Source organism: Silene latifolia, chromosome X (assembly GCF_048544455.1).
Source record: "Silene latifolia isolate original U9 population chromosome X, ASM4854445v1, whole genome shotgun sequence".
Classification (NCBI taxonomy): domain Eukaryota; kingdom Viridiplantae; phylum Streptophyta; class Magnoliopsida; order Caryophyllales; family Caryophyllaceae; genus Silene; species Silene latifolia.
In genome coordinates this window covers 97,667,928-97,682,139 of record NC_133537.1, presented here as the reverse complement: position 1 = coordinate 97,682,139, position 14,212 = coordinate 97,667,928, and the positions used below count along the sequence as shown (strand labels likewise).

The window sequence follows — 14,212 nt, the reverse complement described above, 5'->3', positions numbered from 1 at the left end:
GAGAAATTAACATGCAAACAAACTAAAAAGTTTAAACTTAAGTAGCAATGTAGTGCCTTTGAGATCGAAAATTTATATGAAATTGAACCATTGATTTTCAAAGCATAATAAAACGGGGGCGGATGGAATGTTTGTCATCAATGTACATTTCACATGACCCATTGAGAATTAAGGATGAGTGATATAAAAATGTGTTTGACTTTAGAGAGTTACAATATTGATTTTGTATTTACTTAGTTCTCTTATTTGTCTATGAGGAGGTATTTATACAAACTCACTGAGCAATTGAAAAGCAACCACTAATACACTTAATTATGCAAATTCATTGTATCATAATTTCACTAATAAACTTAATTATGATAATTCATTGTGTCATAATTTATACATATCAACCCATAGTCTCTTACTATTTCTAATAAAATGCAAAGAAAAATAACATAAAATGTGGCACTTAAAATTACTTAACATGACACACATCAAATAATAAACTACTCATCTTGCCTTTTATTATATTGTATAGATACTGATAGTTAAGTAATTTATCATACTACATTTCGAAAAAATAATTAATTTAGAATAAATTTTAAAGGATAATTAAACAATAAAAGTGGAATGGAGAAGGTCTCATTTAAATTCACCATGAACAAAAAGTTATAAATATAATTATTTTTGTTTTACTTACTAAATATATTGCTAAAAAATGCAATTTATTTGTTTTTTTACAAAACCTTATCCTTTACGTGAAATAATTTCGTGAACTAAATACATGGTATTACTACCCCTTTAAAATTCTATTATTAGTGTTTAATTTCACTTAAGTATTTACAGAATTAGTTTGTAAATTACTTAAATTAAATAAATATTTTCTTTTCCATATATTTTATATTTTCCTAAGAAAATATCTTATATGATCTTTAATACTCATTTGTCGATTAATTAGTTTTGTAAAACATCTTCTACATACAACAAAGTTATAGTATATTTTTTTTATAGTAACAACAATAGTGAATTAGTGCCTTTCAAAAAAGAGGTAGTAAATTAGTGAAAATACAAATTTTGTTTTGTTTTTAACTTCATTTATTCTTCTTCGTTCTTAATTTCCTATGTATTCAGTTTTTTTTTATTTCGAATACATATAATACTACTCCATATGAAATATCTTGAAATTATTATCTTATAGTTACTCCGTATTTTTTATTGTAGTTTTTTTGAGTTAATTAAGTTTAAAGCTAATGGAATATGGATGGGTTTTTAAAGGAAATAAGTGAATTAAATAAATGCAATATAATAATAAATTGGTAATCCATGTTATATTAGTTTGCCAAGTCACATTGTTATTGTGTATGTGGCTTTTTTTCATCCCATGTGGCATTGTCTACGTGACATTTTTAGGTTAGCTTTTTAATAATATTTTATATATTGAAATATGTGTTGCTTAAAATTTAATAAATGAAAGTTGTAATTCTTTAAATGTAACGTTTATTTGTAAACTTTTTTTATATTTTTATCATCTATAAATTGAAATGCCACTCTAGGACATTTGTATATGTTATTAGCTTTTATTTTCTTTTCGTGCGACAAACTAAAAATTTAATAAATACAAAAGACATATTATGGAGCTTAAAACAAACGCTTCCAAGAGTTTATTGCTCATGATTACTCTATTGCTAGCTTCATCGTTTGTCATTGCAAGATAAATTTTTGATGTTGAATCCGTCTCTCCACCAAGCCCTTCAAAATCTAATGAGATTGATCAATGTATAAGTAAGATAGGAAAAATTTGTGTTGATAACATATTCCCTTATATCAACAAAAATTGGAATCATGTTACAACCACTAAAGTTCAATATTATAGGAAAGGATGGTTCTCTTTCAGGTTTAACAAGATTGAGGATATGCAGGAGGTACTCAAAGGAGGGCCGTGGTGAATGAGAAATAACTCTTTTATTCTTAAACAATAGACCCCTTCATTTTCTGTTGAAATGGACAAGGTTTCAGTTGTGCCCATTTGGATATTGTTCCATGACCTAGATCCTTTGCTATGGTCTGATGTAGTTCTCAGTAAGTTGGCAAGTAAAGTTGGAACACCAATGTTTGCTGACACTACAACTACTTATAAAGCCAGATTGTCATTTGCACGAGTTATGGTGGAAGCAGATTTATCTAAGGAGTTACCAGACCATGTTATTCTTAACACCCCTTATCATGGGTAGATAACTTAGAAAATCACATATGAATAGAGACCATACTACTGTACATGTTGTGGGAAGTTGGGACACACTTAAAATTTCTGTAGGTTGAACAAAAATAGAGTTACCAAAGCAAAACCTGCACCAGCAGTTTGGAAGCCTAAAGCCACTACACTTGCTACATCATTTGTTGAGGTACCTATAAGGAGTCAAGAATGCCATGGGCTAGGCTTAGAGGGTCCAGTACAGGAAGAAGGGGCTCATTCCTCAGTTGCTGTTGTACAAGAACTAGGGACTGAGTTACCTCTGACTGTGATTGCTGACCATAGCTCAGAATGCAATGAGCTAGGTTGTACCTTAGGTCCTCATCTGGTTGATAGTAGTATGGATGTAGGTGGATTGGATAGAGCAGATGGAATTAGAGGTATACCTGTGCAAAATGGGTTTGCTGTTCTAGAGGAGGATAGCTCTAGTACTTCATTGGAGATTGAGCAATCAGTAGTGGTGGCTACTGACACATTACCACCTGATAAATGATAATAGCTGCCTGGAATATTCGAGGCTTCAATGAGGGTCTCAAGCAACATGAGGTCAGGGGTTTTTTGCATTCTAATAAAATTGATATTTTTGGATTAGTAGAGACACATGTTAAGGATATTAAAGGAAGTATGTAGTATAATGAATAAATTCCCTAGATACAATATCATTAGTAATAACACACATGGGAGGATTTGGCTATTTTATAATCCATCTACTATAGTGATTAATAATATTGTCATCCATGATAAGTTCATCCACTGTGAAGTTTATTTCAAGGCTACTAATCAGGCTATTAATGTCACTGTGTTTTATGGGAAGAATGATGCCACTACTAGGAGAAAAATGTGGGAAGGATTGGAACAACTAGTAGTGTTAAAGCCATGGATTGTCTTAGGTGATTTTAACATTTTTAGGAGTTTACATGAAAGGCGGGATCCCAATCCACCTTCCTTGACTGAAATTATGGAGTTTAATGATTGTCTCTCTCATTGTGATTTGGAGGATATTCACACTATTGGGGCGGAATTTATATGGTCCAATAAACAAGGGGCAGCAACTAGAACTTGGTCTCGTCTAGACAGAGTGCTTGTTAGTTCTAGTTGGATGTCCACTTTCCCAACCTCCTATGCCAACTGCCTTAACCCAGGAATATCTGATCACTCCCCAATTCTTGTTAGAGTTTGCACTAGTAGCATTGTAAGGAGAACCTTTAGCTTTCTTAATTGTTGGACTTGGATGGATCACAAAGATTATAAGGGTATTATTGAAGAAGCTTGGAGAATCCCTAGTTATGGAACTGCTATGTTTAAACTGTTTCACAAATTAAAGAAGGTCAAACATGCTCTTATACCCTTGCATAGGCTCAGCTTTACTAGCTTGGGTACTTGGACCAAACTGTTAAAACAAGATTTGGAGGCTTGCCAACAGGTTATGCAACATGATTTGATGGCACAGCACCTCATTGATAAGGAGAAAAGCTTACTTGCAGATTATGGTTTTTATAAGAAGTTAGAATTGAGCATGTCCTATCAAAAGAGCAAAAGTTCATAATATTCAAATGGGAGACTGTTCAAGTTCCTATTTCTTCTCTAAGATTGCTGGAAGAAAACATTATAATACCTATGGTGCTATAGTTGATAAAAATGGCATTATGAGGCAGGGGATTGAGGATGTGAATACGGTTGGAGTAGTGTCCTCCACAATAAGTGCGTTTATATTTTAAATCTCGTAAAAGGAATATCAGGGATTTATATTTTTTATTTATCAGCTGGTCATCGTTAATCAGTAATGATTGGCTGATTAGAGTTTGACATTACTGTAGTATGACGACGGTGATCAGCTGATCCCTTTAGGTCACACCTATAGGATGACGCCTAAAAAGAATGAATTAATTGTTTGTACGATATACGAGATAATTAATTCCTTGTATTATTTGACTTTTAATTAGTCGCGTGTATGTATTATTTGATGACGGGTTATGAACTCGGGCCGAGGAGATTTACTGTTTAATTATGTGATAATTAATTAATAAATAAAAAATTAGAATTTATTGATTAATTGTTAATTAATTAATTTTATACGATATGTGTATATGTTTTAAAATGGAATTGATTAGCTATTTAAATTTTACAAGAGGTTGTAAAATTAGCTAAATGGGGTAATATTGACACATTGTATGTTGATAAAAATGGTCTTATGATTACTTAATAGTTAAGTAGTGTGACACCCTCATTTATTGCGGAAAAGTAAACACGTAATTCCTAAATAAAAACTGCATGGATATGTTTGTAATAGGTTCATTTGGGTAAAAACCTGTAATTTTTAAAACCATAACCTGTTATAAAGATATCCAAATTGGAAGGTGTCAAACATACAAGGTCTAACTAGAAGTTTCATAACATAACCCTCGCTAAAGTCGCGAATAGCAAATTATACAACCAAAGTAAAGAGGGAGACATATGTCCCTAAAATGTATGTGACATAAAAAGTGTTTAAGGGTCACAATAGAATAAAGCCAATCTAGGTCCCAAGGTTACTTTGCTCGCTAGCTCGTCCATGTACCCCATATATGCATCACCTACCTGTCGATCGCATTTTATACAAATACGAAAGCCACAAATACGGTGGGGAGTAACTCCGAGTTCTCCCAGCCACGAAATGTCATAATTAATATAACATGTAAACATAAGAATATGAATATGAATAACACATAGCCTTAGCATATAGATGCTAGACAATCGTGCTTATCATGTGAACAACAATATAACAACACATAGTCCTAGCATGCGAATACTAGACCGACTCATACTACACTATCATGTGAATCACATAACATCCAGGAATCCAAAGTCTATCAACCATAGCCGGCTTGCATCTCACCTTCTATGATTCATAGAATCATCAAACAAGAAAGGACAATATATCTAGAGACAGGCATAAGTTCTTAGCACGGTCAATAGTCACTTTGTAACTCGAGTCTATACCACGAGGTAGGGAAGGTAATCGAACCGGTATCCTGGCTCAGAGGTTCTATAAAAACATGGCCAAGACACAACACAACCCTAGTCCTAAATCTGCGCAGACCTAGACATGCGGATACACACCACCGCACCCAAGACCCACAATTTTATAAAACCATGTGAGTACCCTAAGGAGTCCACCAAAGGGTTGGCTAGTACTTAAGCTGACCACTTACTCTCAAAATAAGTAACGAGGTCATGCCCCAACTTGGATATAAACCCACCAAGTCAGGAACACAAAGGCTATTGAGCAGTGAACGTAGTCTCGTCAAAGACTATAAAGACCTATCTATGACAAACACAACAATACCATACGTATAAGCAGCTGGCCAACAACACAATCCTCAATATTAATGGTACTCATAACCTTTATATATTCAATTACCCAAATTGTAAGAATGAGAAACCAACCTGCAAGAAGTATATTCAGCTGACAATCCAACAAAATCTCCAATATCAATAATAATCCAAATTCCAGCTAACCGTTAATCTCATAATTCATGAGAACAAGCTAAAATGGCAACAAGACAAGAAGACTGAAGTATAAGGCAACCAATTCATCCAACAACCAACATGTGAAATAATAGTCACAAATATTAAGGCATCAACGTAAAACATCCAATCTCACCTCAAAGACAAACCCTCGACCCGAGTCCCGCGATGGGTCATCGGTCAAATCGAGGCTGACCGGTTTAAACCTAGTTTGACCAAACTCGTTCGGTCAATCTGGCCCAGCTCAGAGTCTTGGCCTACTTTGGCCCAAATTACAAAATGTATCACATTGTCATTCTCATGCTATTTCCAATTTCTATCATGTGAAAAACGAAAGTAAGACATTATCAATCACCTAAACACTTAACAAACACCAAACACAACATCAACTACTAATGTGACATTAATTCGTCGAGTAACTCGGAATAGTTACCTTACGCTAGAAAAAGGCAAATAACCCTTGAGAAAGCTTCTAAAACCCAAAATTACTCTTCATCTTCAACCACATATGAGTCACCTAAAATAATTATGTGAAAGGACGATATTAACGAATTATCGTTATATAAAATATGAGACGGAAATTAATTTAATTATATTTTAAATAAACCAAACTAGCGTCAAAACAATTTATAGACACGGCTCAAAAGTTATAATGACAACCTCAAACTCGGCCTAACCACCAACTACACATGGCCTCAAACTCGTGACTTAGCTAGGCCCGCCTAGGCCACGGCCAGGCCATCGTTGCTAAGCTACGACCCAAAGCATGCCGCTGGCCATCGACTCGCCTAAAAGCAAGCCACAGAGAGTCCGACACGACCACCACCCGACTACCCATAGCCACCCTTCACCCTACTTCATAACCTGACCCAAAACCACCAAAACAGAACCCAAAAGATGCCTAAGTTCGACCCCAACTCCAGTCCTCAAATGCAAAGTGAAAACCCACGATGACGGCTCTCGTCCCCGCCCAAAACAGCAGTACCAATCGTCCCCTTAAGACTCCATTCTCGCGCTAAAAACAAATCTAGCTGAGCCAACTAAGTCAGCATTTAAAACGGTTTTAGAGCAGAAATCCACAAGTATAAAGCAACTCAAGAACAGTCCCTAAAGACTACAAAAATCGCCTCAACACAGAGTCCAAATCAATCCCTACAAGTCAGTATACACCGTCTCAACTATAAAACACACCAATTATCACCCAAAACAATCCATACATGTCAGCATACACCGTCTTAAATATACCACTTACTAGCTAGCATCCCAAATGATCCCTAGAGGTCAGTATACACCGTCTCAATCATCTCCACATATCAGTATACACCGTCTCAACTATACAACTTGTGACACCCTCATTTATTGCGGAAAAGTAAACACGTAATTCTAGAATAAAACTGCATGGATATGTTTGTAATAGGTTCATTTGGGTAAAAACCTGTAATTTTTAAAACCTCGAACTCGTTATAAAGATATCCAAATTGGAAGGTGTCAAACATACAAGGTCTAACTAGAAGTTTCATAACATAACCCTCGCTAAAGTCGCGAATAGCAAATTATACAACCAAAGTAAAGAGGGAGACATATGTCCCTAAAATGTATGTGACATAAAAAGTGTTTAAGGGTCACAATAGAATAAAGCCAATCTAGGTCCCAAGGTTACTTTGCTCGCTAGCTCGTCCATGTACCCCATATATGCATCACCTACTACATCGATCGCATTTTATACAAATACGAAAGCCACAATCGGGGGAGTAACTCCGAGTTCTCCCAGCCACGAAATGTCATAATTAATATAACATGTAAACATAAGAATATGAATACGAATCATACAATGCCTTAGCATATAGATGCTAGACAATCGTGCTTATCATGTGAACAACAATATAACAACACATAGTCCTAGCATGTGAATACTAGACCGACTCAAGCTACACTATCATGTGAGTCAAATAACACACGGAAATCCAAACTCTATCAACCATAGCCGGCTTGCATCTCACCTTCTATGATTCATAGAATCATCAAACAAGAAAGGGCCATATATCTAGAGACAGGCATAAGTTCTTAGCACGGTCAATAGTCACTTTGTAACTCGAGTCTATACCACGAGGTAGGGAAGGTAATCGAACCGGTATCCTGGCTCAGAGGTTCTATCAAAACATGGCCAAGACACAACACAACCCTAGTCCTAAATCACAAGCAGACCTAGACATGCGGATACACACCACCGCACCCAAGACCCACAATTTTATAAAACCATGTGAGTACCCTAAGGAGTCCACCAAAGGGTTGGCTAGTACTTAAGCTGACCACTTACTCTCAAAATAAGTAACGAGGTCATGCCCCAACTTGGATATAAACCCACCAAGTCAGGAACACAAAGGCTATTGAGCAGTGAACATACACTCGTCAAAGACTATAAAGACCTATCTATGATGAAGGCCGAAATACTCACCTAGGACCTAGTCCCAGCTAGTCCCAGCTTCAATACTTTAGCCCACACCACACAAGACAAGTAGGACACCCACTTAACCATAAGAGGGGCAAAGAGTCCAACTTACCAACATAAATGCTAACATTCTATCATGTGAAAAGCTATATAAATGTCTATTCAGCAGACAATCCAACAATATCTACAATATCAATAATAATCCAAATTCCAAAATAAACCATTAATCTCATAATTCATGAGAACAAGCTAAAATGGCAACAAGGCAAGAAGACTCAAGTATAAGACAACCAATTCATCCAACAACCAACATGTGAAATGATAATTACAAATATCATGGCATAACATAAAACCTCCAATAACAACCAATCTCACCTCAAAGACAAACCCTCGACCCGAGTCCCGCGACGGGTCATCGGTCAAATCGAGGCTGACCGGTTTAAACCTAGTTTGACCAAACTCGTTCGGTCAATCTGGCCCAGCTCAGAGTCTTTGCCTACTTTGGCCCAAATCACAAAATTTATCACAATATCATTCTCATGCTATTTCCAATTTCTATCATGTGAAAAACGAAAGTAACACATTATCAATCACCTAAACACTTAACAAACAACAAGCACAACATTAACTACTAATGTGACATTAATTCGTCGAGTAACTCGGAATAGTTACCTTACGCTAGAAAAAGGCAAATAATAACTTGAGAAAGCTTCTAAAACCCAAAATTACTCTTCATCTTCAACCACATATGAGTCACCTAAAATAATTATGTGAAAGGACGATATTAACGAATTATCGTTATATAAAATATGAGACGGAAATTAATTTAATTATATTTTAAATAAACCAAACTAGCGTCAAAACAATTTATAGACACGGCCCAAAAGTTATTATGACAACCTCAAACTCGGCCTAACCACCAACTACACATGGCCTCAAACTCGTGACTTAGCTAGGCCACTGGCCTAGGCCACGGCCGGGCCACGCTAGGCCATTGCTAAGCTACAACCCCCACGGCTAGGCCACAGCCGGAGGCCACAGCTAGGCCACAGGCTAACCTTTGCCAAGCTACGACCAGGCCACAAATAGGCCACGCAAGCTACGACCACAACGAGTAACCATGAGACGGAAACATGAGCATTTTTGAGACGGTCATTTAAATAATTAAATGGTGGGATTTTATAAGTATAAACCATAAAAGAAAGGTATTAAAATGAACAAATTTAACGAATTGCGTTTTATAAAAAAAAAAACACGAGACGGAAATATAATTTAATTAAACCTGAACAAAATATTTCACGGATAAAAGTTAACTCAACCGAGGCTACGGCCTGCAAGGCCTAGCCCCTGTCTGAACCGGTGCACGCGGCAGAGGTGGTGACCAAACAGAAGCAATACGATACACACAGCACAACAAACCCAGCAATTCCCCCTCTGTCCAGCCGCCTTAAGACGACTTTCTAGGTCAAACAAAGACGGATTTCACCCGTACAAAAGACCGAATTCAAACATGTAAATATACTTGAGACATAAGCAAGAAAGTTGGTTCAATTTAGCATAAAGAAACCCGTTGAAACAGCCCGCGAGAGCTGCCCGACAAAACCCATTTTCACTATTAAAGAAGCTCATCTGTGACCGTCTTAAGACGAAATTTAAGCATTAAAATGATAGTATTCACCCAATTAAATTACCCAACATAATCACCCACTTCACCATGAATCCAAAGGTACCAACTTTTCTCAAAATGGATAAATAAAACTTGTATAAAACCGTCTCAAACCAACACCACATGAAAGGGGTTCCAGCGTGAAATAACTTTTATAAGATTATAGAAGAAGTAAATAAACCAATCCCACTTTATATAGAAAGAGATTCCGCTAATGTGGCAGAATAAATATGGAGATGATTACTGACTGACTACTGTGATAGCCTAATCAGATAACATATGCCATAACTGATGTTGCTTGGAAGACAGTGCAGTATTAGGCTAAGGTCACAAAAATGACAAAAACTAACTCAATTTGCTCATATGCTTAGCAATCGAAGTGAGTACTCCCATGTGAACAATAAATAATAAACAATATACCTTACCAAGTAGTTAAAACACATGTAAGCACGTATAAATTTCGACATAGTGTCGAGTAATCCCATCACCGGTACCTTAAACGCTCCTTATTCTTCGAATAAATGGTCCACAAGGCACGAGCCTCACCCCGGGTCTTCGAATCCTTCGTAAAAGGGCAAGAAAACGGAATAAAGAAGCTAAAAGACGACACTTTTATAAGACGGCGAAAGACGAAACCACTACAAAAAGGAGACTTTCTTACCTTAAAAGGAGGAGGAAGGAAAGGGGAAGAGAATGGTACAAAAATTATCGAATTTGGTTGAGAATGGAGGCGGGATCTGAGGTTGGAGGTGACGAAATGGTGTTTTGGTTTCACTGGTTGTTGGTTGTTGTTGCTGATAGATCGAAAGAGGAAAGGAAGAAATGAAAGGGAAAGTGACGGGGGATGGGGACGGGTACAACAACAAGGATAATAATAATAATAATAATAATAATAATAATAATAATAATAATAATAATAATAATAATAATAATAATAATAATAATAATAATAATGAGACACCAGCTAGCTTGCTAGCTACTAATTATACGTACGTTTCTTCATCGTTAAGTAATTTCGCTTTTTTTTTTAAAACCGCCTCGAGTTAATAAAATCGATTTTTAGTAAAAGTTTCAGTAATAAAACGGAATTAATAATAAATAAATTTAATGAGTGAAAATAAAATAAACTCAGCTAGTTAACGTAAATAATACAATATCAGCTTGAATCGGAATTATTAGCGATTTTTACAAAACTAACGGATATTAATAAAAATTGCTATTTTAGTGAAATAAGCTCAAAATAGCTAATTGGACGGTTTTGTTCCCAAAATCCATCTCGGGTTCACTTAAAACAACTTTCATAAGGACTCGTAAAGAAACGGAAATTATTAAATAAATAAACCCGAACTAACTTCAATAAATTCGAACTAACTTTAAATAAACTTATTAATGATTATTAAAATTAACGTATCGAATTATGATGAAATTAATTAATTAGCTAAGCATATATATATAAATCGTTAAATGATGTAATTAAATTCAAAATAGTAATTAAAAGAATTTTATCCAACTTAATAAAATACGGGGTGTTACAATCACCCCATCTTTTAAAAATTTTCGTCCTCGAAACTTGAAAGTATAAATGAAAGGTTATAAAAATAAAACTGGAATTGGAATCGGTAACCAAAACATTTAAAAGGTCACTTATCGTAAGAATCAAAATTCTTTCAAGAGCTTCAACTAAAATTTTCCGACAGAATCAGACTCTCATCAGAGGAACGGAAGTGTTCTCGTTGCGCATTCAAGAACATCACATTCCAAATCCAAGATAAGGTCAAAGGCAAATCATTTGTATAAATCAAAAATCAAAATACTTTCAAAAACATTAATGATGAGTTTTCAAAAGTATAAGTCTCATTCATGGAACGAAATTGCTCTTGTCGTGCACACAAGAACGCTAACTTTCCAAGTCAGAGACAAATTTAAAACAAAAACTATTCGCCGACAAGCGTAGAACAAGTTATCAAACGTTTCCAATAACTAGTTCTAACATCCGATCAACGTTAAAATCAAAATAAGAGAAAGGTAATCTACTCAAATTTTCTTTTGCAAAAAGCCAAAATAGAAATAAAGGTTTCACCTTTAAACTCAAAGGGGAATCAAATTCCTGAAAATATAATATTAAACTTTGACAAAAGCATCATAATTAGATCAAAGTGAATAGAAATTGGATAAAATTTACAAAAATCTCAGGTTTAGCAACTCAAAACCATGATAAAGAAGTCTATACTCAAAGAGCAATTAGAGAATTAAATCGAATTTTCATTTTCCAAATCTTTACAAGTAGGGAAAATTTTGTAATAGTAACATAAAATTTTTAACAACAAACCAAAAATGGTAGCTTGAAATATTTAGAAATTGTGCGAAATGAAAAGTAAGTTAGACATCATAGATACAAGTATGCTAAGAGGGTTCAAACTTAACTAATCAAAAGAGGTATGATGAACTTCATAGGGTAAGAATTGAAGTAAGGTCAGCAAGGATGTCAAAGATAGAGTTTTTATAGGTCACTAGCATCAAACTGAAGGGAGGAGCAAGATGAAGCGAGGAAAGGAGGTATGAACGGTAACGCCTATGATCAAGGAGAAAAGGAAATTAGACAAGGAAGCGCCAGGTACTCAAATCTCAAATAACAATGTCATCACTCCACTAAGGAAACAAAGGGTAATAACCAGGTCAGGAAATGATAGGAAATTTAAAAAGGGATATATGAACATGTCAAGATGTGAGACTAAAAGAGTCGAATCATAAAGATAACTAGTTACCAACCAGCAAGAGATATTAGAATTAGGAAGGTATTCAAGACAAGGAAATAATGAGTAAACTTTTATACTTAAGAATCAAATCCAACCAATGTATGAACGAAAGGGAGGAAAACGATTAATGGTATGAAAGAGGATTTTAAGGATTAATCCATACGCTTCCTAAAACTTAAGGTTCTCTCTAACAAGGTCACGCCTATTAGGGTATTGTATCTTCATGACAAAACGACCAAATCCCAAACAAGGGTCAAGGTAAAATAAACGCTCGCTTAAGGGGTGATAACTCAGTTAGATACTTCTTCCACCTATCTTATCACATATTAGGATTTCCCTAAATCAAATCTACCACTCAAGTATAAAAGCATCTCTTTTTCTCAAGCACTCGACACAACCTCAATGTTTTAAAAAACCAAAGAATGAATTGACAAAGACTTCTCAACAAAGTTCTCAAGGAACAACTAACACCAAATCACATTCCCAATCTATACGGGATTTTTAACATCTAAAAATGGGTTTTCTTCCAAATTCATATCCTAAACTTATCTCATGTTTACTCCTAAGGCAACGACGCTCAACCTACTAAGCTTTCAAATCCCAAACATAAACAACAAAGCCAAGTTCTATAACTTTAATCACATAGGCAACTCATTCCTAACACAAAGAATCTACCAATCAATTATACTCACTTTGTCAAGGAACTAGGTATAAGAATCACTAAGTATGTCTCATCACCTTACCTAAGTCTTTCTAACATCACGACTTCTCAAAGCCAGGGTTAAGGGTCAGACACAAACAATCTCCTCAAAAGTCGAATTTTCCAACCAAGGTCAACATTCCTCACAAGAAAGAGTACTATCTAATGGCGTTAAGGGAGGATAAGCAAAGAACAAAGGACAAGTTAGGAGTACAAGCGTAGCTTTTAAAGTAAAACAGAAGGGAGTTTAGAAGAAGGATAAGCACCAAGAGATTAAGAATAAGGCGAGATACAAAAAGAACGAGAAACATCTTCAAGGAAGTAGAAGCATTCTTCAAAGGTTTAACAAATCTTCAATCCTCAGCAATAGACACTAAATCTTGATCTTCGTAAAATATAAGTGTCCTTTCAATGGAACGGAGATACTCTTGGCGATCACTCAAGAACATCAATATTCCAATTCTAAGACATAAAAATACATTTTTACACCAACAAATGATAAAACTAATTATCAGACGTCTCCAATAACAAGCTTTAACACTAATTGACGTTAAAACCAGTGAAAAACATTAAAATATTTTCAAAACCTTTAGTTCAATTTTTTTTTTTATAATACGGGTAATAACTCCATTAGCTATAGATAAGCTCACGGTCATTGATCCAAGAACGCAACAATTATTAAATGACAATCAACAAACAGGTTAGTACCTAACAAAGAGCAAACACAAAGAGACTACAACATAAGGTCCTAAGTCTACCCATCTTACCCATCTCTCAAGTTTATTATTTTAAGGTCAAGTTATTTATATTGGGGTGCACAAACGTGCGTCGAGCAAATATGCTCGATACCAACCGTGACACCCTCATTTATTGCGGAAAAGTAAACACGTAATTCTAGAAT

At 35.2% G+C, this 14,212-nt stretch overlaps 1 long non-coding RNA gene across 1 annotated transcript; it reads right to left on the bottom strand.

The window, feature by feature from the left end:
* Positions 1–8,888: 8,888 nt before the first annotated feature.
* On the bottom strand, positions 8,889–10,698 carry LOC141621510 (uncharacterized). The gene is made up of 3 exons (XR_012532402.1): positions 10,517–10,698; positions 10,350–10,417; positions 8,889–8,946 (listed from the first exon to the last, which is right to left on the bottom strand). It is a non-coding gene; the product is annotated as an uncharacterized LOC141621510 (long non-coding RNA).
* Positions 10,699–14,212: the final 3,514 nt, after the last annotated feature.